The sequence below is a fragment of the Meriones unguiculatus genome, chromosome 16 (genome assembly GCF_030254825.1).
Source record: "Meriones unguiculatus strain TT.TT164.6M chromosome 16, Bangor_MerUng_6.1, whole genome shotgun sequence".
NCBI lineage: Eukaryota > Metazoa > Chordata > Mammalia > Rodentia > Muridae > Meriones > Meriones unguiculatus.
In genome coordinates, this window is record NC_083363.1 from 21,103,259 (window position 1) to 21,130,572 (window position 27,314).

At 38.4% G+C, this 27,314-nt stretch overlaps 1 protein-coding gene across 2 annotated transcripts in view; it reads right to left on the reverse strand.

Annotated features, from left to right (window-relative positions):
* The window catches only part of Ctnna3 (catenin alpha 3), a 1,666,920-nt gene that overhangs the window by 308,240 nt on the left and 1,331,366 nt on the right, over positions 1 to 27,314 (reverse strand). The gene's annotated exons all lie outside the window — the stretch shown is intronic.

The window sequence follows — 27,314 nt, forward strand, 5'->3', positions numbered from 1 at the left end:
AGTTAATGTGGAAAATAGCTGAAATAACGACCATGAAGACATTTAAAGAAAGACAACACCTGGCTGGCACCTTGTCTCAGCAGGTAGAGTACTTGCTGCCAGTCCTGACAAGCTGAATTTGATATCTGAGATTTACAAGGTGGGAGGAGACAATGGAACTCCTCCAGACTGTCATCCGAGCTCCACCTGCATAGGCGGCGTGCTCACGTGTAGGTCAATGCGATTAAGAACTGAAGCCACTAGCAACGTTTCCGAGTTGCTAAACAGAAGATATTTAGTGACAGATACAAATTGTGTCTTATAAGAACAATCAAAGTGTTATGAAAGTTCTTTGGGTAAAATTTTCTCCATAATCAAAATAATAGAAAGAACTTGACAGCATCTTATCCACCCAAGCTCAGAAAGAATCTTCTTACTTCAATCTATGGATGACTATTGTTTTTCAGTTAAGACAGTAAAATAAGTATGAAATAAAAAACAACTTCTCCAACTTTAAGTTTAAATTAAATGGGGCTGGGGAATTGGTTCAGCAGTTAAGAACAAGTACCGTTTTTTGTTTGTTTGTTTGTTCGTTTTTGTTTTTTCCAATAGATCTGAATTTGACTATCAACACTCACACCAGGCAGGAGGTGATATCTCTGGACGCTGCAAGCCTTTTTGCTGGTAGCATCTTGAAGTGACTCAAAGCATATATTATTGGGCTGAGAGACAGGAAATGTGAGAGAGACCTAGCCAGACCCACTCTTGAGGTAACCTCATTAGCCGCCAGATCCATTAATGAGAATATTAACGGACAAAAATCGTGTATGAGCACAGTATTGATCTGTTGAAGACTCTATTGCTATCTGTCTTTCAATAGCTCTTAGTGGGGATTAGGTTTCAACAAAGTTTTGGAAAGTCCAGCCATAAACAAACCATACCAATGTTCTAGCTTTTGCCTTGTCACCCACTGAAAGCAAACAGGTAAACAAATAATAAACCAAGTGTTTCCTCTGACCTTTTCATGATCTCTATCCCAATATCGAGTGCAATATAGTTTATCATCCAATTATATCCTAAATCCATTGCCAACTTGTACCGCTGCTGCCTCTAGACATCATCATCTATTACTTGAGCACATTCTATGATCCTATTTCTGTTTAAATCATGATCATTTCTCAGGCTAATCAGTCTTATTAATGAAGCAACTCCTTACTCTAAAGAAAAGAGGGGTGCCACAAGATCATCTTCCAGTGAACTGTTCCATAAGTGAGTTATGCCGTTACTGTGATTTTAAGTTTTCAATGATTTCTTGAAACCCTTTTCTGTTTGTATCCTAGCTACCTACCCTGGCATATCCTAGATACCTATTTTAGTGAGTTGAGTAGTTGAAGAAGTGAATGAATAAAATATGCAAAAGCCAAGCAAATGTATTGGACAATATTGACTACTCAGCTTCCATTTCAATGTGATTTAGGTTTTGTTCATTTCAGAGTGACATCGAAACATATTTGTGGAGGCTTCTAGAAGCATTAAAATATACTGAATTAGTGAATTTTAATTACTTGTTATTCATTCATTCATTCATTCATTCATTCATTTTACAGTGTGGAGAGAAATGGAAACTCAATAAATATAAGTCTAGCTATCTCATGTTCTAGTTGTGAACATAAACCACCCACCCAAGTCACTTCTGTACACAAAGAAAGCAAATGGCTTCTAGCTCCTTTAGCATCCTTTGTTCACCCTAAATACACAGAGTAGCAAGCAACAGGCTCTCAAAAGCTGTTACTGCCTGTTGAACAAATTCCCCAACCGTCCTCACTCAAAACTATTTAACCAACATGCAGGCAAAACATTAGGTTTTGACTGACACTTTCAATCTGTTATCATCTTTCTAACACAAAAATTGACCCCATCATCTCTCTTTCTTTTTTGGAAGTCCAGATGGGAACTTCAACTTTCCCCTAGTACTCCATGCATTTCTCTTTCATTACATTAGACCTCATCTGTGTCTGTGCTTTTCTTAGACCACAGTCATGTGGTTGCTTAGATCTAACCAGGAATTATTGTTTTTAATATTTCCAAGAATACACAAAGTGAATATGCTATTATTAACTGTTAAAAGATGCTTAGGAATATGAAAAAAAATCTGTCTTAAATTAACAAAATGTAGGTCTGGCAAGATGGCTCAGTGGGGAAGGGTACTTACTGTTAAGGAAGACCCTTAGAACCCACATAGTAGTAGAAGCAATGTCTTCTGACCTTCACACATCACACACATACACACACACACACACAAAGCAAACACAAGAAAAATGCATATAAGTTAAGCAATTTCATATTAATCAGTTGAAATGTTAAGGTAGGCTTCTGAAATTTAATGTGTGTTCAGAAGCTAAGCAGGAAGGAGGACCCTGGCTGAGATGATCAATCCTCACTCAGAAAGGCAAATGGAATAGACATTGGAAAAAGGAGAAAACAGGGAACAGGACAGGAGCCTACCACAGAGGGCCTCTGAAAGACTCTATCCAGCAGGGTACTGAAGCAGATGCTGAGACTCACAGCCAAACTTTGGGCAGAGAGCAGGGAACCTTTTGAAAGAAGGAGGAGATAGAAAGACCTGGAGGGGACAGGAGCTCCATAAGGAGAGCAACAGAATCCAAATATCTGGGCCCAGGGGTCTTTTCTGAGACTGATACTCCAACCAAGGACCATTCACAGAGATAACCTAGAATCCCTGCACAGATGTAGCCCATGGCAGCTTGGTGTCCAAGTTCCTAATAAGAGGAACAGGGGCTCTCTTTGACATGAACTCAGTGGCTGACTCTTTGATCACCTTCCCTTGGTGGGGGTGGGGGATGGGGGGGCAACCTTACCAGGCCACAGAGGAAGACAATGCAGCCAGTCCTGATGAGACCTGATAGGCTATGGTAAGATGGAAAAGGATGAGGACTTCCCCCTTAGTGTACTAGGGGAGGGGCATGGAAGGAGAAAAGGGAGGGAGGATGGGATTGGGAGGGAATAAGGGAGGGGGATACAGCTGAGATACAAAGTGACTTAATTGTAATAAATAAAAAAAAACAACAAAGAAATTTAATGTGTGGATTTAGGAAAGGAAGGTAGATATGGGGACAACATCTTACTTGCTTCAAACAAAGGATGTTGTCTATTTCATACACTGAATGTAAATATGTTTTGAATTTTTTTGGAAATCTGTGCTTTCTCTCTTCACTGTGTTCACAATATACAGAATGACAGATAACCTTCCTTTTGTGGAGATCAGAAGACATTGTCAAGTTTTGGTCCTCACCTTCCACCTTATTTGAGGCACCGTCTCTCCTCTCAATTCCTGATTAGCACATGAAGACAGCTACATCTGATCCATGAACTTCCAGGGATTTTCTTGCCTCTGCCTCCCCTCTTTCCTTCAAGATACATAAGGACCTCTGGTTTTTGTGTTGTGCCTTACTTGGGTTCTACCTTTCTCCCAGCCCACTCTGAGTTCTTACTTAGCACCATGTAGAACATTTCACACACATGTCTAATGTCAGACTCACAGAAACTTTAGAAGTCAGGAACGGTTGCAACCATGATTTAACTGATGAGTAAACTGAGGTAACAGCCAACCAGTGAAAGGCAGGAAACTGAGACTATTCTCTGAACCCTAAATCTTCACGGCTTCTTTCTAATAAGAAAAGTCCTTGAGGCTTCTAAACTACAATGCTCCTGGGAAAAGTAATGTTAATTTCCTCACAATGAGGTTAACAGACCTATGGAGCCAAATTCTGCTAAGCCTTGAGCCTCTCTCAAGTAGTAACCCAAGAATATTTTATCCCTTCTTAATCCCTGCTAAATTTATTATGTGCATTTGTAAGTAGACGAAGGTACATAATTACTAATTAAATGGGTCAGAAAATAATTCAGACTCATTATAAGTGATGTTTAGAAATGACATCACGAATCCATGTTGTCAATCACTGATAAACTCGGATTACAATATTTATAATTACACTGCTATCTTTGGAGTTTACTGATGTACAGAATTTGGCCTTTGAAAATTCAGATAGAGCTAAGCTGCTATCTCATTATGCTCTGCTCCACAGCAGGGGAGAATGGGGGTGATTTGTAACAGAAAGTTACAACTAATCATAGAGTGGCTTCAATAATTACTTCATACCCTTCATTTACCTTTTATTGAACCTGAAGATTATAGTTCATATTTCTTTAATATTTATGGATCCAATTGTTTGAAATATATATATATATATATATATATATATATATATATATATATATAAAACAACATAGGCTCCAGCTCCATGATGGGGGAAGATGTTACCCTTTTTCATGGGTTGTCTCATGGAGGTCTGACTAACTCTGACCACTTAGGACAGACAGCACAGTTAACAGGAACAGCTTTTCCTCCTTTCTTACAAATTCTGTGTCTGTTTTAGGCAGCTGGATCATGCCCAAAAACTAGGAAGTAAGAGAAAGAAAGGGCTTCTAGACAAAGATTTTAAAGATGTTTAAGTGCGTGTGTGTGCACGTGTATGTTTATTGAGTATGGGTATCTATTTTGGCCCTTAGATTTCCAGTTGGTCCTCTGCAAGGGAAGTATATTCTTGAGAAGCCATCTCTGTATCCCAAGACAATCCCAAGACATGGCTTAATGAAGTTGATAATTATGCCCTTAGCCTCTCACAGAGATACTTACTACATATAAATTACTAAATAGTCTGAGCATCTAGTCTGAATGTCCCCAGTGATAGAAACTTACTCATTTTCTAAGCTTATGCTTTGAAAATTTTCATGCTTAAGACACGTTAATATCAATAAATATTGGAATTATTTTAGGGTGTCTAAATGCCTCTGAATATAAAACCTTGCCTATTTCAAACTTTCCTCACATCATTGTTTCTGATTTAAATCATAGTCATTGTTTAAATGATTTCAGTATTGACATGTTTAGAAGTTGAAGAAGATGACAGCAACCCAGAATACACATTGTTCTTGCAGAAGACTTGAGTTCAGCTCCCAGAACCTTTGGTGGGCAGACCACAACCTCCTATAACTCCAGCCTCAGGGGATCTACTGCCCTCTTCTGGTCTCCAACCTCATCTGCACTTCATATACGCACACGCAAACTCGATATACATGTATACACAAAATCAAAATAAAATAAATCTTTAAAAAGACGGACATATTTAAAAGGGGACCTCTGCCAAGGAATGGTTAATGATTTTTCTGTATGTCACTTGGTTTTTAAGAGCTAATAAGTTTCCCATTAAATTTTTTCTGAGTCAAAGTTCTATAACATTTTTATTAGTAATACCAACTCCTTTGCCTAGATACTCGGAATGCAACAATTTAAGTTTTTATGAGATCTGATAACAAATCTTCAACATGATACCTAATGTTGCTCTTGGTACACAAGTCTCTGAGTTCTCCATCCCTGTGTTGTCATGTCCAATAAAAATAGCAGAAGTGATATATGTGAACTAGCATATTAAACAGGTTAAAAAGCTGTAGTTTCCACCTTGGTCACTTTTTCCTTCATATCGCCCGCTCTAGGAACTTCATCTCACCTTATAAAGAGCTGGTGGAGAGGCTGACACCACCAGGAGGTGGCATTGCTAGGAAAGAGCTAGCAAGCACATAAAGATTCAACCATCAGCTAAGACAATGGGTGCCATCCTTTAGTACTCTAAATGCTAAGAGCAAGCCTAACCATGAACTACCCAACTAGCCTCCCCGGGAATTCTGACATCCAGAAAATGCACAAAACAGTGTTTGCTTTTTTAAAAGTGAGAAGCACTTTTTTTTTTTCACAGAGACTGACTACTATGCTAAAAAACATGTTCCTTGTAGGAGCATTAGTTAGTTTGTTCATATAAAAAAGCAAATAGTATTGTGCGTACTCTTGCATCTTGTTTTGTTCAACTTAAATATTTGTGATTTGTCTCTCGTTGTGCACAGTATCATATTTTCAGCCTGACTGCTGTATACAATTCCATTGTAACTGATACTACCATTCATCCATTTTGTGCAGCCGTGAGCACATTGATACAGGGACTAAGATAGTTCTGTCAATAAAATACTTGCTGTGCAGACATGAAACCCTGAGTTCAATCCCAACACACAGATACAAACATGAATTGAATAGTGCAGTCTGTGACCAGAGAATGGGGAAGCAGTTGTTGTGAGAACTCCTGAGGCTTGTAGGCCAGTAAGCCTAAGCTATTCAGTGAGCTGCAGGCCCCAGTGAGAGACCTTGTCTCACTGAATAAACAATACTTGTGACTGAGAATGGCCCCTTACAAGTAACACCTGAGGTTCATCGCTGGCTTCTACAGACAAGCACATGTATCTCTGGCCACCTCTACACACACACACACACACACACACACACACACACACACACACACATTAACTAACTAACTAACTAACTAACTAAATACATAAATAAATAAGTTGGCAGGCACATGGATATCTTTTTGAAGAACTTATCCTTGGCCATGTTCTCCAGCTGTGTCACACCCTCAGTGTTTGATGTGTCACCCCCATTCTGTCAATCTCTCTTTGGCCTTCATGTCCATCAGTAGTACTTGATAGAATTTTACTAGTGAGGATCACTGATTACTCTAATCTTTCCCCTATTATTTGTCCTTCCTCCTAGGCTAAATCTCACCCTCAGGGACCATCTCCACCATGCCGTCTCATCAAGAAGAGTGGACGGTAGAGAGGATGCAAGAGGGAAGAGAGACTCTCCCCATGTACAGCTCTGGTAGCTCTTTGGGACACAGAGTCAACTTCTGGCAGCAGGAAGAAGAGCCCAAAAGAAAGGCGTTGTTTAGAAACCAAGACAGATAACGTGGTGGAAGAATCTAGCCTAGGAAAGGGAATGTTTCTAATCTGTACTATTGAAGCAGCCTCTGCTATGTTGCTGGGGATTCCTTGGGGGAAAATATTTATTTCCAGGTCTTCAAACTCCAGCTCTCTGTGCCAGTTGTCTATGACTGAAAATAAAAATAGAGCCGCCTTCCAACCCTGAAAATATTAATTTCCTGCTTATCATTCAAAATTAGATTATATGTAAATTCATCTACCTAACTCATGACCAACACCCTGAATCATGCCTTCAGCTGTATTAAGCAAACCTGTCTTCTGGAGCTGCTAATGCATTAGACATGTATGCATTGAACTTTTTCTCCATGTCTGGTTTGTTTCTCTGTGTGATATTTTTACTTACAATTTTTAAGTAATAAAGTTTAAAATAATATGAAGAAAATGTTTCTGCCTCTAAATGTATATGTGCTTTGATCCAGCCTGTTTAAAGAATTATTTTAACATTTTCTTCAGGAAAACAGTAGATATTGGAGTTAGAATTTAAACACAGACAAAAGAAGTAGGAATTTGTATCCATTAACAGCATTCAACTGACTAGATGGAAGATATGTATCCATGAAAGTGCTTAAAATAAAGGGAAGAACTAAATATAAAATATTAAAATATGTTAACCTTAGACTTTCCATGAGCAAAGTTGGTTACTGAAAAAGAAAAAAACCAAAAGCAAAAAAGAAATAATGCCTTTAAGCTCTAAGCAAAAGTTATTTTAAATATGGAATTCTGTGTTCCATCAATCTAAAAGTTGAGTGAGTAGCAGGTATATTTAAGGTATATCTGGACAGTCAATTTCATTTCCATGAACTCACTATTAAGAAGATACATGGATGCTTTACCGTTATGACAAGAGTCAACACAACACTGGGGTAAGAAGATGGTGGAGTTAAAATAATGTGAAAACACTGTATGTGTGTTAAAATATTGAGACAATAAATAAACATGGAACATTTTTTGCAGTTTAGGTTCTCACTATGGAAGCAGCATTGTTTTTCTATTTATATCTATCTATCTATATGTCTATCTGTATCTATATCTATATCTATATATATATCACATACATGAAAGGTATATATACATACATACCAAACATGGCATAACAAATTACAATAAGACTAGGAACATCCCCTCATATCAAGGCTGGATGAGGCAACCCAGTATGAAGAAAAGGTCCTAAATGCAGGCAAAAGAGTCAGAGATAGCCCTTGCTCCCATTATTAGGATTCTCACAAGAACACCAACCTACACAACCAAAACATGTCTGTAGAGGCCGTAGGTCAGGCCCATACAGGCTCTCTGATCGCCACTTCGTGCTTTGTGAGCGCCCGTGAGTCCTGATGAATTGATCCTGTGGACCATGTTGTGGGGAAGCATAGTTATAGAATAAAATAAAATGAATGTGGATTGCAATGGGGCTACATCTTGACTCACAGATTTAAATTCTGATTGCATTATCTGCCGTTTTAAGATTGAAAAGGAAAAAGGTCAGCACACCTTGCTCTGCTTATTTTCACATACACTTTGAAATGAAAGTCTCCTCTAGTAACGAAAGGAGCAAGGGAACCTGTCATCTTTAAGAGACTAAGAATACAAAGCAAAGACATGGTAGATAAGCTTCCTTAAGAATAATTTTGCACATTTTTAACTTTTGTAAGAATGCCCTTATTCATTGGCGCTATTATCTGCTTCACCGACAGAGTACGCTCTCTATGTAGAAATGTAGATGAACTAAATAGCAAGTGTTTTCAAAATTTGCATTTTGAAAAAATTAAAAATGTATTTGCTGTATAGTGTTCATCTTTGAAAACTATAGGATCCCACATCTGATATAAAATTTACTATATAAGATATTTAATAATATATTTCAATTCTACCTTATATATTTTATTCTTTAAGAACATTCCATTACTTTTAAATGGATCCTAATATCTCTGTGAAACACTATGGAGTAAATCTCATTGATGACTGTGATTACATTTTCTAAATTAATAGTTATATCCTATACTTCATTAGAACTTGTTCTATGCAGAGGTACAAGACTAAGAATTTTAAAGAACAAGTTCATTTTTCTTGTATCTGATCTTCATTTATCTTAAATCTCTGTACAACTATAATCAATATTTAAAACTTCAGGGAACCTAAATTTATATGACTTAAAAAACCGAAATATGTTTAATTCATAGGCATTGTTCTAGAAAGGAGAGTAGAAATTGACTGTAAGATTTTGATTAAAAAACTGATGCAGTTCTTTTACTAATACCGGTTGAATACATTAAAAAACACCCTCACATTCCATTCATAGCAACTGAAAAATGCCTTTTTAAATAAGTATTTATCTCACAGGAAAAAAGAAAACACAACAGTTAAATGGTTTTATGTTTGTGATGAATTGTTAATCATGGGAATGGAGATTTGAGTTCTATATCTTTTTCTGACTCCAAAAATGAATTTAAACAACTTAAAAACTATAGCTTCAAATTATTTTGAAACAAGGCTAATAGATTAGGAATCAGTTGAGAATCAAAACTGGGGACAAAAGCGTAATTTCATGAAGTCCTAGTGTCAGGGCACAGAGATTAAAAGGAAGACCGATCTCTTGCATTTTGGCAAACAATGACGTGCTGAGTTGCTTGAACAGCATTCTCCACTGAAAAGAAGCTTCGAGCTTAGAGAGATGTTTATTAAGAGAAGCCTGAAGGGTGGGAGAAATGGCTGCATGCTGTTCTTTCTTACAAGAGGACCCAAGATTGGTTCTCAGTACCCACATGAGGTGGATCACAACAGCCTGTAATTCCAACTCCAGAGGGCCTGACACCCTCTCCTAGTTTCCAGGACAGCCACATTCATGTGTACATACACATACATCACATAATTTAAATAAAAATTAAGCCTTTAAAACATACAGAGAAATCTGAATACCCTTTTCTTAAGCATGTGCATTGAGAAAACCTGATGTGTCATTTTTATTTGTTACAAATATGAATGGTTGCTGTGTGTGGAGGGCACCATCTCCTTCGAAGGATGCCTTAGGGGGCATGGTTTAGAAGCAGACAGGATTTGTAGGGAAAGAAAGGGGAGTGGCAGTGATAGATGGGTATAAATATAGTCACAACACAATTTAAATAAGTGAAGAACAAGCAGGCTAAGGACATCAACTACTGACCTATAAATTAGGGTTGCATCTGGCTTACCATAGGCTATTTTCAAATTATATATTGGGGTTGGTCAATCGCTTGCCACTCTCCCTCCCCTCAAGATCCTTATCCAAAATGATGTGTGAATCTTGCCTCCCAAATTATCCCTGTTTGGCTAATAACATTGCCCACTGCCGGGCGGGGCAGAGAGAGATAAATGGAGATGTCTCATTGGTGTATGGGGTCACAGAAAGCCCAGGAGGAGGAGGGATGAAGGAGGGAGAAAGGAGCAGGTTTCCATGGGTTAGTGTAACCAGGAGCACATGGCCAAGAGCGGCTTGCGCTGGGCAGTGGCCTGAAGGAGCAGAAGCAGCCCACGTGGAACTTGGGCAAGTGTTTATGGGGATTTTGGATGGGAAGCAGAGAGGCCAGCTTAGAGAGCCTTTGCCTGCCCAGCTGTAGAGTGCTGAGGCTCGTAAATCTATCATGTCTCTGTGTCTTTATTTATAAAATAGTGGGTTAAGGAATAATTGGTGCCATTTAATAACAAGCATTGATTAATATTGATAGAATAATTAATTTATTTTAAATCTGCCTTGTTAATTATATGAATCAATATTAAATATTAGTAGTTCCATAACGACTATGTCGGACCTCCTTACACAGAGTGTAAATGTTTACAAGGGTGTATTATAACTTTTCTGCTTTAGCTAGTTACGCTACTGTTACCTATTTTATTTCTGTATTATATATTATACAGTGCTACTGTTTTAATTTAACAATATTATTGATTAAATCACAGTGAAAGAAGATACAAACATTATTCTTCGCAAGTACAATTAAAGAAGACACTAAAGCAATATTCATAAGACTGTGTATTAATCATGTTTTTTGTTACTATGACAATATACCTAGGATAATCAACTTAAATCAGAAAAGGTGTGTTTTGCTTCACAGTTTCGAAATTTTGCTCCATAATTGCTTGACTCTGTTGAGCTTGGGTCTGTGACAAGTCATAAGAGATATAGTAAACTGTTTGCCTTATAGAAGTCAAGTCCAATGGGTATTCCCCCTGATCTAACAACCACTTACTAGGCATCACTCTTAAAGATGTATACCACTTTCCAATGGAGCCAACAAGGACCAAGATTTTAGTATGTGGGCCTTGTAGGATATTATATATTCAAATAACAGAAGATTATTTGTAATATATTTCATGTATGTGTGTTTTGCCTACAGGCTTGTCTACACACTGGATGTGTGCCTTGTGCCCATGTAGGCCTGAAGAGGGTTGATCCCTAGGGCTAGACTTATAGTTATGGGTCACCATATGGATATTGGTAATGGAACAGGAATCCTTTGGGAGAGCAGCCAGTGCTCTTCACTGCTGAGCTATCTCTCCAGATCCCAGAAGATTATTTTGTTTAGACAATATCAGCACTAGCTTCACAGAGTTAAAATCCTAGAAGTACAAGAGGATTCCTTTGTATATGTTTCTTATATGAAGTAATAATGAAACTTAGGGGATTCTCCTATTTAATAAAAATATTTGAATTATCTCAGCATAACTGAGATAACTGTTTTGTAAAAAAATAATTTAATTTGTCTTGCTTTAAGTTTTTGTTGTTGTTGTTTTGCAAGAGTCTCATTAGCCCAGGATAATCTAAAACTTTCTATGAAGTTCAGATACAGCTGTGTATGCCATGAACTTCATTTAAATAATTAATAGAAGCCATTTTATACTCAAGTTCTATTCTAAGATGTGCATCTTTTTTCTCCCCTTCCTACTGATGGGCCTCTCTATCGATGGACTTCTTTCAGTTACTGTATCTCCATGAGAGATTATTCTTCCCTTTATTCACACAAGAATAAAGAAAGTAAACCATAACTCAACTGTTGTTCAAAAGAAAACATGGGGTTGGGGCTGGAGAGATGGCTCAGTGGTTACAAGTGTTGCTTGTTCTTTCAGAAGACCCTGGTTCAAGTCCCAATACCCACATGGCAGCTCACAACTGCTTAGCCTTTAACTCAAATTCCAATGGGCCTGACTTTCTCTCTCTCTCTCTCTCTCTCTCACACACACACACACACACATATGCCAAACACCCAATTACATAAAATATATATATATATATATATACATATATATTTATAAAAAAGACAACTACATCACAACAGAGATGCTAGTCATTACTTTATTCTTCCCTTTGGCAAGTCTTTCTTAGGAGTACAGAATGCAGTTACTTATTGCTTGGGGGAATCTCTAGGGTTCACATGTGTTACATGCAAAGTTAATGGGTTAGAAATTCAATCTCCCAGGAGCCTTCCTTGTGGTAGGTCTCCAGCTTGTCACAGAGATGCCCCCACCCACTGTCTCTGAGGAGGAGTGGTTTCTACTCCTTGTTTCTGACTGGGAGTGGAGGAGGGAGGGGTCTACAAATGGAATGTAAAATTAATAAGATATAAATACATAACGTAAAAAAAAAGCAATGTCCAAATATATATGTTACTGGTACTTAGGGTGAGATCTTCCAAAGATAGTCCAAAGTGGATGAACTTGAGAGGATAATCTCTATGGCAGTCTTTGTGGATGTGTAAGAAGAGGAAGAAAGACCTATGCCAGCCCATATTCTTTCCCACTGTGATGATTTCTGTCATTGCAAGATGCAATGAGAAGGCTTTCGTTAGATGTCAATTAGATGCTTCCCAGTTAGAAATACATCGCTACTCTTTATGAGTTTCCCATTTTTATATACTTTGCTATGCTTGTAGGCTAATGCAGAATGTTTTATAGCTCTGTCCCATTTATTATTCTGCATTACACTGCACTAGTTCTCTGTTCTCACTATAATGTGTCAAAAAAAAAAAAAAAGAGAAACCCTCTCATACTAGGTATTCATCAGTCTATTTGATGGCCAAAGAAAGTAGCACACACATACATGCAAATTTATTTAACTTGTACTAATAAAGTATTTCATAAGTTTACAGATTTATGCCTTGTATTAAAGTTGGATTTCCCTTTCTGAAATGCCCCATCTACAACTTCACCAGGAGTCGAAGTCATAGGGATTTTTATGGAATCAGTTGCCTCTTCCTGTGCTGGGGTCACTCAACATGCATTCAGTTCTCAGATCTCTTCTGTTCCTACCCATCAAAGTTCTGCTGCAGCCCATGGCTTCACCTCTACAGTGCACACTCTGTACATTCAGTGCATTGCTGATGCACAGAGCTCTGAAGCTAAGAGGATTAATTAGGATAAAACCCCAAATACTCAAAGCTACCACCAAATCCCCTGTATCAGCAAAAGTACGCAGAAAACCATGCATTGGAGGCACACTGAGCCTCTCTCAGAGCGTTTTATTATTTCTACCCCTGAAAACTGACAAGTCATCATAAGGCTGTTCAGACAATCAAGAAAGTGTCTAAAAGCATGTTTGCTTTTCTTAATGTTAATGCTCTTGGAACTGTCTTTCATCTGTTATTAGGTTAAGGACTTCTTTCTCTTCTAGTGACCTAGAGATGCCCATATTCTTAGACGTGAATTATGAGTTCTTCTCCAGTGGTCCCTTTATGCTTATCTGTATATTAATTTTTTTTCTACTAGAGAAAAATTATTTAAATAGATATTTATTGATTGATATGTATAATTATCACTATTTTAAAGATAGCAAAACCAAAGTTTTGTCTCTTTAAACAGAAAAGCCTGTAATTCTACAGTTAACAAAACTTACATTACAAATACTTGCAAGGGTGATGATTTGCCTTGTACATCCTGCCTTTCAAGATTAAAATCTTTTTGCAGATGAAATAAACACAAGCTTCAAAATACAGTATGGCCACAGATGTGAGGTTTAATCATGTCCTATTGGGTAATACTAGGCCTTCCTTAGTTACGTATAAGCCTGAATTTCTTGTCAGCTCTAGAATCCAGATCAGAAAAATGAAGTTACTTCTAGCGAAGGTTATTAAATTTTAGAGGTTTAAAATGAAAAATAAAAAAGTAGAATGTAGACAATAACTTCTCCTATTGTTGTAAAATGTCAGAAAGCCTGAAAGTCAGAGACTCTACCAGTTAGTGATTTTTAACAGTCCTTTCTTAATTTGTCCTGTAATTAATAGTATTTAACAGTAGAATTATGATTTGATTATCAATGGGAAACTGAATCAAAGCATCCAGGATCTGGGATAAAGCTTCTTTTCAGTGCCATTCATTACTTTTAGGGGCTAAAAAGCAACAATCCTGGTAAAAATCTCCATTTCTAAGCCTTCTGAGATTATGTGACATTTTCTAGGAAATTAGAGTTGCCTCAATTAACCACAATGGTAAGATCTTGTTGGCTTTTAACCAGATTTTTGGGAGTACTCCTGTATAATCCAATAACAATCATCATTTTATCCTTCTGAACCCTCCCTATCATTAAGATACATTTTAATTTAATGTCCTCAATCTTATTCCCTTGCAGCACACTTGAAATATGTTTTTATTATCTAGTCATAATTAATTTGTCTGAAAAGATGTTTTCAGAGTGGTTTTCTACTGAGTTCCCATGAGAGTGTCTCAGAAGGCTGTGCTAATGGGAATAAGAGCGCAGCAGGGGGAGGAGCCTCAAGGGACCACCAGCAAGGCTCCCCACACTTCTATGCTGCTTCATAGAAAGAAACACTTTTGTCATTAGGTTTACATAGTTAGGTTCCATTTTAATAGAAAAAAAGGCTATCTCTCTCTCACACACACATGCATACATGAAGACAATTTGAGAATAACTAACATAACAGTCATAGAAGTGGTGTATGGAATAGATTGTTAAATTGAACAGCAAGTTGGTTAGGCTACTCCTGTGCTGGGCTGTTCAGGAAGGGCTGAGTTGTCAATAGCAATAAAGAGGAAGAAGGCAGCTGCCTCTGAGATACAGATTTCAGAGCTGATTACTGCTCAGATGTAGAAGAGTAGGAAAGGGACTGCTGGAGATAACTACAATATTGGTCCCAAATTCTAATAGAAAAGAAGAAATATGAACCCTTATAAAGAAGCCAGATATGGAACAGAGATCTTTGAAGATCTACAGAGATAACTTGAAGCTCCAGTTATCTATCAGAAAGAGGACATTGGCAGAAGAAGAGATGGCGGAAAGGAGGTTGGGGCACAGTCACTGACACAGATCAAATGAACTCTTGGTTGGAGATGGCATTTGAAGCCATGGCATTAAGCCAAATTATGGAAATTTAAAAACTGTTCACACTAGGGGAAAATTTATAAGAGTATGATTAACTGAGGTGACATAGACACGACAGAGAGGGAGTGAACTTGCAGCTAATCTATTACATGCTTATTGCTTTGCTATTTTTCTCCTGAAATTTGAATGAGGAAACAGAATCAAACCATTTCTGTGACAGAATTTTGACAGCTTTTATGATCAAGAGTGACTTCATTATTTTAGCAAACGCTTTAGATAATATATATGAATTAATATGTGCCACACGAAAAAGAAATATGAAAATCAAATGGTTACTGAAGTGAAGAACTGAAGTATTTGTTGGCATTATTAAATTAACAGTCTTATCTCAATAAGGAATTTGTTTTCCATCATTCATTAATAAAACTAAGTTCATTTAGTACATATAAGAACAACAAATCTTACTCAAACACTTGAAGAACTGGCTGGACTATATAGTTACTGCCTAACTAATCTCTCTGTAGGCAACATTTGGGACTGAATTTATGCTAAGGGCTGAGAGTCAGGAATCTTTGTTACGTTTAGAATGTAGCTAACTGTGATTAACTAACAATATGGGGAACACAGCACTATAATTAAAAACCTGTGATTGTGTCCCAGGAGCAGAAAGACACAGATGGTATATGCTCACTTATAAGTGGGTACTAGGCCTATAAGATAGGATAAACATACTAAAATCTGTACACCTAAAGAAGATAAACAAGAAAGAGGACCAGGGGTAAGATGATCAATTCTAACTTAAAAGGACAAATGGGATGGACATTGGATGTAGGAGAAAACAAGTAACAGGACAGGAGCCTACCACAGAGGGCCTCTGAAAGACTCTACCTAGCAGTGTATCAAAGCAGATGCTGAGACTCTTAACCAAACCTTTGGCAGAGTGAAGGGAATCATACAAAAGAAGGAGGAGTTAGTATGATCTGGAGAGGACAGGAGCTCCACAAGGACCAAATATATTTGGGCACAGTGGTCTTCTATGAGACTGTTTCTCAAACCAAGGTCCATGTATGGATATAACCTAGAACCCCTGCTCAGATGTAGCCCATGGCAGCTCAGATCCAAGTGGGTGTCTTAGTAAGGGAACAAAGACTATTTCTGACTTAAACTCAATGACTGGCTCTTTGACCTCCTACCCTACCCCTGAGGGAGGAGCAGCCTTGCTGGGCCACAGATAAGGACATTGCAGCCAGTCCTGAAGATATCTGATAAGCTAGGGTCAGATAGAAGGGGAAGAGGACCTCCTCTATCAGTGGACTTGGAAAGGGGCAGGAAGGAGATGAGAGAGGGAGGGTAGGATTAGGAGGGAATGAAGGAGGCGGCTATGGCTGGGATACAAAGTAAATAACCTGTGATTAATTTAAAAAAATTAAAATTATAAAAAATACCCAGTGATTATAGATAGATACAGTTGTTTATTACACATATGGAGGGCTCTTTCGAGGGAATTACTATCAGAGACTATTTGCAACAAAGCAATGTCAATGAGATGGCAGTAACAATGGTGGCTGTCGTTCCAAGATCCCTTTTCTGTCTGAAGAGAGTCCTAGCGTGAGGGGCATCAACGGCACAGGCACCCAGCGAGGCATGCGAGTAACCAGGGCATACCTAAATTTACTAGCATTCCAGCATTGGGCAAAAAAGCAAGTATCATTATCACAATTACTTGGCTCTATCTGGCTAATAATGAATAAAAATGGGGGATATAAACAAACAGGTGTGGGCTTATAGCCATGAGTCATACTGGGAAGACTGCTCAGACCCTGAATAATCATTTAGCCAATGTAGCTCATTCCTTAGTTGTACAAAAAGGAATTAATGCTCAACTAAAAGGAAGCTTGATGGTGTTCAATCAGAGGATTGACCTCGTGCAGGAGCAAATTGATACCCTATGGCAAATCGCTCAACTTGGCTGTCAATGAAAATATGCTGGACTTTGAGTCACTAGCATATAACATGAGAATTTTTCCTGTGCTGCAAATCTGTCTAAACAATTGTCGAGCTATATTTTAGGTAATTGGACTGGAGAATTTGATACTACGATGGAGCAGCTGAGAGTGGCCATTGTCACAGTAAATTCTACCAGAGTGGACGCAGGACTAGCCACAGGATTATCATCATGGATTGCTGCAGCCATGAATCATCTGAAGAAATGGGCGGGCATGGGAGCGTTAGCAGGCCTTCTGGTGTTGGTCTCCTTGGTTTGCCTGTGGTGTATATGCAAGATTAGAGTCTCACAACAGCATATTGCAGCCATGACCATTCAGGCCTTTACAGCCATTGAAGCAGGACAGTCTCCCCAAGCATGGTTGGCTACCATAAAAAGCTAAAATGTTAGTACGCTCAGGATGAGAGGCTAAGCACTAAGAGGGTCAGCTGCTTTGGACCCAGAGAAGAGCATGTCTGATTGCATGCGGGTTGATACCCCAGGTCCCGCCTCTGAGAATCGGTCGGGTCTGATGCTCTTTGGGTGGATGACACCTAAATGAACATCAGTACAAAGTCCCAATTTATTTCTAATATCAGAGATCAGACCTCTACTCTTGCCTGATGCTTCTAAAACAAAAAGGGGGAACTGTAGAGAGCTGCAGAATGCTATGCCTTAAAGATGGAGCTGGTTTCCGCCTTCCACCTTCCCGATGGTGAGTGCTCTCTGTCACGAACAATTCCACATTTGGCTAAGGCTGAGGATCTGGCTTGCTTCCATGTATGTGGACCTATCTGCATTGCCCAAGTGGCACTCTGGGGTTGGCTACCCAGAGGCTATTTAAGCTGTGGGCTGGCTTTCCCCAGGGTCAGATGATTGTTCAAGGTTCCTGAATAAACTGCATTGAAAAAAAAAAACAACAAAAAACAAAAAACAAAGCAATGTCAGAATCTAACTTTCAAATAAACAAACAAAAAACCTTCAAGACCGGCTCCCACCATGAGAAATCAAATCCAGATGTGTCTGACCCAAAGGCTACAAGGCGACACATGTCAGGCTCTCAGCAGAGTGACTGTTTCTGTCACCTACGAATGGGCTCACTGCTGGCAAGGACAGCAGGTCACGTATCTCAGTTATTGCTCAGAAAATAACCTGTCAGCACATCACCTGGACAGAGTGGACAAGATAATTGTCCCACGTTTTGTCAGTCAAAAAGTCCCAGGTGTCTGAGGAAGTAATAATGCGGGACATGATACATTCTTATTAAAATTATCTCTCTGTGCTCCTGCTTTAGTAGGGGACACTCTGAAGGTGGTGGTGACATTTCACGACATTGACTGTTTCTTTCAAACCTTTCTTGCTGCGGGAGGTGTACACATAACTTGTCATTAATCATTAAGTCAGGTTGAATGTTAGCCACGATAAGAACCAGTACTAATGCTGATTCTGGTAGCATGTGCTTCTAATTCCAGCACTGGGAAGGTGTGTCAAGGTGGATTCCTAGGCCTCTCTGGTCAGCCAGCCTAACCAACTTGGTGTGTCTCAAAATAAACAAACAAACAAAAAATAAATAACGGCAGACAGGAGGTAAGGAGTGACAGCCAAGGTAGTCCTTTGGCCTCCATATGTAAACTCACATACCTGCACCTACACATGCACAACTCCCCCACACAACCACCAAAACACAACACATATAGCCAACACACACACTGCAAATTTCATTTCATTTTTTGTTTGTTTGTTTGTTTGTTTTAGATTTCAACTAAAATTGAATGAGTAAATAATACATGGACATAATTTCCAGGTCTATGAAGGTGTACCTAGCAAGGAAATTAGCTAACTATTTAAAAAGACTTTTTAAGGATTTAAAAAAAAAAAAAAGAAAAGAAAAGAAAAGAAAAAAAGAAGCAAGTAGATAAAATTGCCCTGTTAGGGCATTCCAGGACTCTTATGGGATTGAGGCAAAACTGTATGACTCCTGTTGTACTTTTTCAGCTGTTGCTCAAACGGATCATAGCCATAGAGAAACTGCAGTTTCAGGTTTATCATGGAATTAAAAAGTCAGGGAGGTCTAAACAAAAGTAAGGGTTTACATTTCTTCTTCTGCATACTGGAGCTACTGAGCTCCATCATGCTAATATGTAAACATAAGACACTCTTTCTGTTTACCCTTAGATGTTTGCATAGTTTATGTTGAAATCTTAAAAGCTTATCTTGTTCACTGGCTTGTTTTGGAAAGTAGTCAGAGCCATGTGAGGCTTTAATCTGGGGTAAGATTATCTGTGTAGATTTCAAAATCCCACTACACGAAAATGTTAGAAAATGTTGGCTAAGTATTGCTCTTCTTCCAAGCTTTAAAATAAAAATCATAAGACCAGCTATCAGATTGAAAATAAATTAAAAAGAATAAATATGCAGGGAGTAATACTTTAAAAACTTGGTGCATCAAGTTGAAATCTGAGGGATGAGCACTTTATTCTTGCTTTGATGAAAAATATTCAGGAAAAATACTAGCTAGTGAGTCTTGGGAGATGGTTCAGTAGGTGAAGAGCTTCTTGTAAAACCATGACTGGAATTTGGCTTCAAGTACAAAGTAAAGGACAGATAAGCACAGCGTCCTGCCTGTAACATCAGTACTCAGTAAATGCTAAGCCAAGACAGAAATCTTCAGAGAAGGATGCCTAACTAAACCACATGAACCAGGGTTCAAGTGAGAGAGCCTGCCTCATTGTAAAAGTGAAGCGCCATCTAAAAAGGCACACGTTACCAACCTCCGGCCTCTTCTTTCTGTATGCACACACACTTGCACATATACCCTCAGATATGCCTGCAAACACACAAAATATAAAAAGCTCTGACTGACATTGTATGTTCTTTGTTGTAAACAGAACTCAGTAAATGCTACAGTGTTCACTGAGATGAGTAGCCAGAGTCTGTGTTTTCTGCATAACTTTATATCCCCTACTTAAAATACAGCCATAAGAGATAGGAGATGGAGAGAATTTAACCCTACATAATTAGTAAAGTATAATAATTCCTATAAGATCCAGCTTTTAGATAAAACCAAAATAATTTAAAATAATTTCTGGGAAACGATGGAAGCATAGAACAATGTAAAACAGGCTCAGAATACAGTTAGACATGTAACTTGAAATTTGTTTTTATATTAAAATTTGAACTTTACATCTGACCCAAATTATGTTTTCTCTTGTCTCTTTCATTCATCAAATTATTCTGTTCTCTCATCCCAATGTCTTCCAACCCACATTTATAAAGACTCCAGTATCTTCAGCCTCCGAATCAAGATGCTTCCAGCAGCCTGAAGAGTACAGCAAGATCTAAGTGACTTTAGAAAGAGATGTTTCTCACTGTCTGATGTAATATTCAGACAATCACTGTGGATCCTGCAGCTCAGTAATATCAACAGAGATCCAGACTCTCGTCTGAGCACACTCGGTAGTCCTCTTAGTGTTGGCTTTGGTCCTTAGGCTTATCACTGCGTGGCTGCAAAGCAGTTACTGCAGCCAGGCCTCGAGCCTGCACATAGCCAAAAACAGGAGGGACGGATGCAGTGAGGAGAGCCGTCAGCATCCTCTTGTTTATCCAGGAAGGAAAAATCCCCAGCATCTCATCTTTATTCTCTCTCATCCAGCTAAGGGCATCATGACTACAACGTGCAGCAAGGCAAAGCGATAGCTAAGACTTTGAAAATGATATAAGCAGATTAAGAATTTGGGTGGCTCAGGAGCCCGGAATGATGAATTCCCTTTCATCTCCAAATGCTCATCATGCATTTATAGTACTTTTAATGGACTCCACTTCAACAAGTAAGCCAGTTCACAGTAGCAGTAGCAATCCAAAAGCAAGATAAAATCTGGCAATGGAATATCAGCCAACAATGAGGCATCTATAAGAGCGGTCTTACATGTCATGTCAAAGCAGGATTTTTTTTTCCACTTAATACAATGACGTTGTTAGGCTTGTTATTTGAAAGATGAGATTTGACAAGTGAAGTGACATGAAGATTCCACAGTTTCCACGAGCTGCAGTTAGTGAAATGTTTCAAGGAAGTGAGACGTTTCCCTCTGCTCCCACAGATTTATTTGTGTAAATTATAAGATGTGAAATTGAGATTGAGGTTACTGTGGAGTACTATGAGGGGCATGAGGGCATGGCTAAAAATGAAACTACATTTGACTCTGAGCCAAATAGTTGATAGGTATAACTTCTCAGAGAAAGACATTTTGCACAGTGGCATATATTATTTCTTAGTTAAATTGACATTGCAATAATTGTCATAAGACAGATATTTTCTTGTGAAATTCTAAACAAAATTGGGACATTGAGTTACAACTCAGATAGCATTACTTATGTTAATGTTGTTTGGTTTTATTACTGTTTTACCAGATGAATAAGTGTTAAAGTGCCATTGTTTTTCCACATCAGCTTCTAGGCTAGAAAGCTGTATCAAACACACATAGGCCACATAGGAAGAGAAAACTTGAGCTATGACAGCTAGTAAGGGTATTGCTTTAATAGCTGGTGCATTTTTTTTTAAATGTGCTAAAAATCATCATCACTTGTTCTCTTGCAACATTTTCTCGTTTCCTGCTGCTAGATTTTGGGAAGAGGAAAAATGAAGATGAGTTTGCAAGGACTCCTTGGACCCCAAGATTTATGCAGAAATGACGCTTTGGTTCTCATCCATATCTTCCATTTGGGGGCCGCTTATGGTGTGAGCACCCAGGTCTAGTTTCTGACAGAGGGTGAGGGTGTGACTGTGCAGAATGTGAGAAGAGATAAATATGACAGAAATGTACACACTGGATTTCAGACATTAGGCAGTGAATCAGGTCTGACAGCAAACACTGAATTTCTCTCTAATCAGCAGCTTCAGTAAATTTTAATAACCTGTGTGTTAATTAACTCTGCTAGAGTCTTCCCTCTCCCCTACTCGCTCCATTTGGTTCATTATTGTGTAAGTGCGACTATCATACAAGCAATGGTGTGAAAAAGCCCACTGCCCAAAAGGTGTTTGGATAGTGAACTCTGAACAGTGGAACTTTATAAAACAGTAAGGTTGGAGGGAAGACACGTGAAGCTAAGCCTTTAAACGCTTCTCTTTACTAATTTTTATTGTTATCATTTATTACAATTTATTCAATCTGTATCCCAGCTGTGTCCCCCTCCCTCATCTCCTCCCTATCCTGCCCTTCCTCCCTCCTATTCCCCTATGCCCCTCCCCTAGTCCACTGATAAGGGAGGTCTTCCACCCCTTCTATTTGACCCTATTCTATCAGGTCTCATCAGGATTGGTTGCATTGTCTTCATCTGTGGCCTGGTAAGGCTGCACCCCCTTGTCCCCAGGGGAAGGTGATCAGAGAGCCTGCCAGAGAATGTCCCTGCTCCCCTTACTAGGGATCCCACTTGGAGACAGTCTATGGGCTATATCTGAGGTGGGGTTTTAGGTCCTCCCCACGCATTGTTTTTGGTTGGGCTATTAGTCTCTGCAGGACCCCTGGGGCTCAGGGTTTTTGTTTTGTTTTGTTTTGCTCTGTTGGTCTCCTTTTGAAGATCCTGTCCCCTCCAGGTCTTTCTATATTTTATAAGATTACCCGTACTCTGCTGAAAGTTTGGCAATGAGTCTCAGCCTCCGCTTCAATACCTCGATCAGTAGAGTCTTTCAGAGGCTGGCTGTGGTAGCCTCCTGTCCTGTTCCCTCTCTTCTCCAGCTTCCAATGTCCAGCTTCAATTTGTCCTTCTGAATGAAGATTGAGCATCTTCCCTAGGAATTTCTTTGTTGTTTAGCTTCTTTAAGAGGGTAGATTTTAGTATGTTTATCCTATATTATATAGCTAATATCCACTTATGAGTGAGTATATGCCATGTGTATCTTTCTGCTCCTGGGTTTAAACAGTTCTTTTAATTGAAGATAAATTGTCCTTAGTTAGGGTTACTGTTCTGACGAAACCCCATGACCAAAGGCAACTTTGGGAAGAAAAGTTTTATTTGGCTTATGATTCCACATCACTGTTCATCATCAAAGGAAGTCAGGAGAGGAACTCAGGCAGGGCAGAAACTTGGAGGCAGGAGCTGATGCAGAGGCCATGGAGGGGTACTACTTACTGGCTTGATCTCCATGGTCTGCTTAGGCTGCTTTCTTCTAGAATCTAGAACCACAGACCCATAGACAGTATCACCCACAATGGGTGGGGCCTTCCCCATCAGTCACTAATTAAGAATATATCCAACAGGCTTGTCTTTACCGAAGTCTTACGGAGGCATTTTCTCATTTGAGTTTCTTTCTTCTCAGATGACCATACCTTGTCTTAGACTAACTAGAAGCCAACAATGAAAGTCATTACAACTGATGACTTGACAACATGCTCAATATGTTACAATGCACACTTATATGCATATTTTTGTGTGTACATCTATGTCCAAAAGTAATATATAACTGAAGATTTGATACAGCATTTTCAGTGACTGTTTTAACATTTAACGTTTGTATTATCCATAAACCTTTGCTTCTAGTTCTGAATTTCTTTTCAGAACATCATCACCTTTTCTCTTCTGTGGATATGTTCCAAGGTGATAATAAATATCCTTTGTTCTTCAAGACAAAGTTAACATACCTTCTGTCTTTTCAGTAGTAGTTAGGTACAGAGATTTCCAAGTGCTATAGACTCGGACTTGTTTCAAAGGAGTTTGAATATTGATCTACAAAAGCAAGAGGACACAGGAACCTCCATTTTTCTCTATGGATGTGGATTACTCCATAAGGGTATCATGTATGAGACACCAAGTATAAAAATATTGATGAAGCCATAACTTTAAAAGACATTGAATCAAGAGAATAAACAAAATTGACAAACCTGTAGTTGTGTTAAGTAGAAGAGAAGATTCAGATCAATATATTAAGAGATGAAAATGGGGCCAATACAACTGATACCAAGGAAATACAAATGATCAATAAAGGTTATATTGGTTGTTTATACCAATGTGAATAGTAGGGATAACTTTCCATGAGTTGGGCATAGACTCCTAGTAACACCCACCCTAGAGACATCTGGCATTCTAGAATATGATGGTGTGCAGGCCTGACCCCTTCAGACACTTAGGGATCCAGGCAATACCCCCAGTCTCCCCTAACTACAGTAAGAAAGGGACATTCCCAGCTCCTGTGGCAGAAGAGTGGCCTGGCTCCACTTGGCAGAAAAAAAAAAAATCCCAACAATCCCTGAGTTGGCCTCAAGACCAGACCATGTAATAGCTCTAATTCCTTTTCTAGGCCACCCTGGAAAGCTCCACCCACCCACCACCACTCCCTCCAGAAACCCTATATAAACCCTGTGTTCTCCCACTCTTTTTGCTGCTTCTTGTACCCTCCTGTTTTTTGTTTGTTTGTTTGTTTGTTTGTTTGTTTTTCTCTGCAACAACTCTCCCTTCTGTGAGCTTTGTGTGTGTTCCTTGGTTCCTGACTGCCAGGATACCTTTCTATGCTGTAACACTTAAAGGTTATAGTGAATACTCTTCGTCCAACAAACCTGATAACCTAGAAGACATGGAGAAATTTCTAGACATGCCCCCCTGAAGTAAGACTGGATAACGAGGAAATAGAAAACCTGAACAGGTCAAAATATATAATGAGATTGGACCAAGAATAAAAGTCTCTTGACAAGAGAATCTAATATCATCAAATATTTAAGAACAAGTCATATACATTATTTTTATAGTACAACAAATACCTGATTTAGGAGAAATGCTTATCAATTTATTTTAAAATGACACCAAAACATTAATACCCCCCAAAAGATAAGCCCTTCTTCATCCCTCAGTACAAAACTACCAGACAATGAACTTGATGGATATAGATCGAAGAACACAGTGCAAGCTAATGAAAACCAGAGTGTGGTATACTGTTCACCACATGCAAGGAGGATATGTCCTTGAGATGCAAGGATGGTTCAACATGTGTAAACCAACAAGCATGGTATGATGTGAACATCAACATAGCCTAAGGACAAAAGTGCTGGAGCATTTCAGCAAGTGCAAGAATGGAGGGTGTGAAAACAACGATAAAGGCGAAGACAAAGGAAAGAGCAATACATTTCAACAACAAGGTAAAAAAAAAAAAATCTCCATAGCAAAAACAATCTAACAAGATTGTGAATGAAATCAAAACATAAACACGCACACACACACAACACTAATTCAATATTTGTCAAAACTTGGAAGAGCCGGAACGATTAAAAAGTCTATACTACCCAAAGTGATGTCCAATATCAAACACTACTGTCAAATAATTTCAAAACTCATTCAAAAATAATTTCTATATATATATATATATATTTAAAAAAATGACAGAAAAATATTCAACAGAAAATTACTTTGAACAACAAAGAACAAACCATGAAGTCTTTTACTGCCTAAATTTAAAATATGCTAAAAATATCTAGCAATCCAAACAACATTTACTGTTTTTAAAAACAGACACATGTACTAACAGACAGCATTTACAGGCAAACGAGTTTCTATCAAAGGTACAAAGAATATGAATTGAAGGAAAGAGTCATTTGAATAAATATTATTGGGAACTTTGGAGATTTATATAAAGAAGAATAAAACTAGATGTCCATATTTTAAATGTAAGGCCTTAAACTTGGAAATTACTTGTAAAAAGGGAAACACAAACCTCAGAATACTGGAACCTGCAAAAACATTCTAATCAAGGAGCTGAAGTTAAAAGAAGAAAAGCAAAGCAGACCAGTAAAATCTATCTGATTCAAAAGCCTCTGCATGGCAGAGGAAACTCTCTCACTGCTGAATATAAGCAAACCTTTGCATACTGTATCTGACAGGGAGTTAAATCCACCACTAAAACAAAATTTAAAATATTGCCAGAAACAAACAAAAAAATTAAAAACATGAAACACCTATGGTGTTTTGCATGAAAATGCTCCCCATAGGTTCACAAGGAGTGGCACTATTAGGTGTGGCCTTATTCATGCAGGTGTGGTCTAATCAGAAGAAGAGAGTCACCCTGGGAACACACTGAAGTTTCAGAAGCTCAAGCCCAAGCTCAGTGTCTCACAGTCTCCTCCTGCTGCCTGTGGATCAAAATGTAGAACTCTGAGACCCTTCTCCTGTACCATGTCTACCTGCAAGCCACCATGCTCCCACTGTGATGATAATGGACTAAACCTCTAAAACTGGGAACCAGCCACAACTAAATGTTTTCTTTTATAAGAGCTGGCATGGTCATGGTGCCTTGTCACAGCAATAGAAACCCTAACTAAGACAACACCTCAGTCTTAGAATCAGAAACAGACCCAAATAAACATTTCTCAAAAAAGTTTGATAAATACCCAAAAAGTAAATAAAAGGGACCAGAGCTGTTGAATGAGATACCAGTGTGGAGGGTAGGCAAATGATAACAAATAGGTGCAATGTTTCGGTCAGATGGGAGCATTAGCACTGGAAGTGCTATCATATAGCTGGTAGCTACAGATAATGATGATGCACTGTACATTTCCTAAGGTTAGAAAAAGGATGTCCAATGTCTCCACATGGAAGATGCCATAAGTATTTGAAGAGACATATATGTTTAAATGATGCAAACATCATTTAATGCATGCATGCATTATAACATGCATGGTGTCCTATGTATATGTGACTGCATTTTGGTTTTGACTATCTGTAAACAAACAAAGGAACAAAACAAAACAAAACAAAAAACCTGACTGTAAAATTAGAAGAAAAAGCTTGTACCATGAGGCTCTTTCAGTAGGGGGTTGTGCTTCTTAAATCTCTAAGAGTCAGAAATGATAAAGAACAAACCAACAGCAAAGTGCTACAGTAGAGCAGGGCCTAAGGCACTCTACATTCAATAAGGTCTAAAATTAAATGTCAAATACGTCAGGAGTAAAGGCAGGACAAAAGTATGTACCCAGAGTGATATAGGAGATTCAATAGGTATTATTTATATGTCACTGTATAAAATTTGTACTTTCAGAGCATCAGACAAAAAGTCGTACAATAATATTACCTTAATACTAGGAAAGGAAGCAAGGGAATATTTGTTAACCAAAGACATATTCAAAGAATTTTCTATGTCACATTAAAAATGAAAGTTAATAC